This window comes from Phoenix dactylifera, unplaced genomic scaffold, assembly GCF_009389715.1.
Source record: "Phoenix dactylifera cultivar Barhee BC4 unplaced genomic scaffold, palm_55x_up_171113_PBpolish2nd_filt_p 001306F, whole genome shotgun sequence".
NCBI classification, from domain to species: Eukaryota; Viridiplantae; Streptophyta; class Magnoliopsida; order Arecales; family Arecaceae; genus Phoenix; species Phoenix dactylifera.
Window position 1 is genome coordinate 65,761 of NW_024068638.1, and position 1,370 is coordinate 67,130.

A 1,370-nucleotide genomic window follows, 5' to 3' on the forward strand; every position below is an offset into this window, starting at 1 on the left:
CAACACTTTTGCATTCTTATTTTCTCATTTTCGCACTAAATTGCTAGAGACTAGAAATAAGCTGGTTGGGGGGTGTGATGAGAGCACAAAAGTGCAATCGTCATACCATCTTAATTAGTATTATAGCTAATCATCAATAATAAAATTAACTAATTAACGTTGTATTTGTGTTTGAGTGCAAGTAATCCAAGAAACCCAATAATATCGGGTTTGAGCCCAATGCCCGACAGCCCAAGCTCAAGTCAAGCCAAGCCAGCATCTTCCAGAGCCTGTACATCCTGACTTCATCCCGCGATACAACACAACATCACGAGCATCTCTGTGTCCGCATCCAATGATCCAGATCAACTCTCAACCAGCGTTGCAACCTTCCATTCCCAGCCATCCGCCCAGACAATCATCAACATTCCGAATAAATCCACTCCGATCGGCTCCTCCATGCCATCAACGCAATCAAAACAACGTCCCACGATCAGCAGTCGTCCGTTTCAAGGAGTCGCTTTAGCCGTGAAGCCAAAGATTCAAGCTCCTTCTCGTGATCCCGCAACGTCCCAGCTCCTTCCCAAATCAAGCCGAAGCCGCATCCCAGCCGTTCGTGGTCCCCGTTACTTCTCCATTTGAGCATTCTGGTGCATCACGGCCATCCATGTCCTCCTTCCCAGCATCCAATCCAGCACCCAAAGAAGGAAACCATCTCATCTTCTTCCGTTCACGCCATCAATCCCATGATCCCAGCGCCTCACAGCCGCCCCAGCTCATCCCGTGTGAAGAACAAGGGAGAAGAAAGGATCCCGCACCCGATGAAGAAAGTCCGGATCCGCGTTCTCCTCCTCGTCCCAGCAACCGTGTTCTTCCCGCAGTGAAAATGCCCAAATTTTCTTCCATTTCAGCGCCTCCCTTCTGCAACCGCCCAGCGACCCCATGATCCACGACTCCTCCCAGCAAAGATCCCGGATGACTCCCCTCTTCCGTGATCCCATCAACGCCACAGCGTCCCGTGGCATCTTCCATTTCAGTGCGTCCCCACCGCTCTTGATTCAGCCTTTTGGAAGCGTCATTCACGTCCTCCTCCCGCTTCCAATCCGACAACCAAAGAAGGGAAGAGCAACGATCCCGCGTCCGTAAAGGAAGCCCCAGCATCCTTCCTCTTCCGCGTGCGATCCCGGACGATTTGCCTCCTTCCAGCGCCCGGATCCACGTCCCCACCTTCCGCATGCGTCCCAAATCCTTCCGCAGATCACGCGCCTTCCATCCGCGTCGCTGCCAGCTCCTCCCGTCGATCCCGCAGCCTCTGACGCCGCATCCGAGCTCCGCGATCACCGCTCCTCCCAGCAATTTCAACATGTCTCCAAGAGCCTATAAGAAGAATG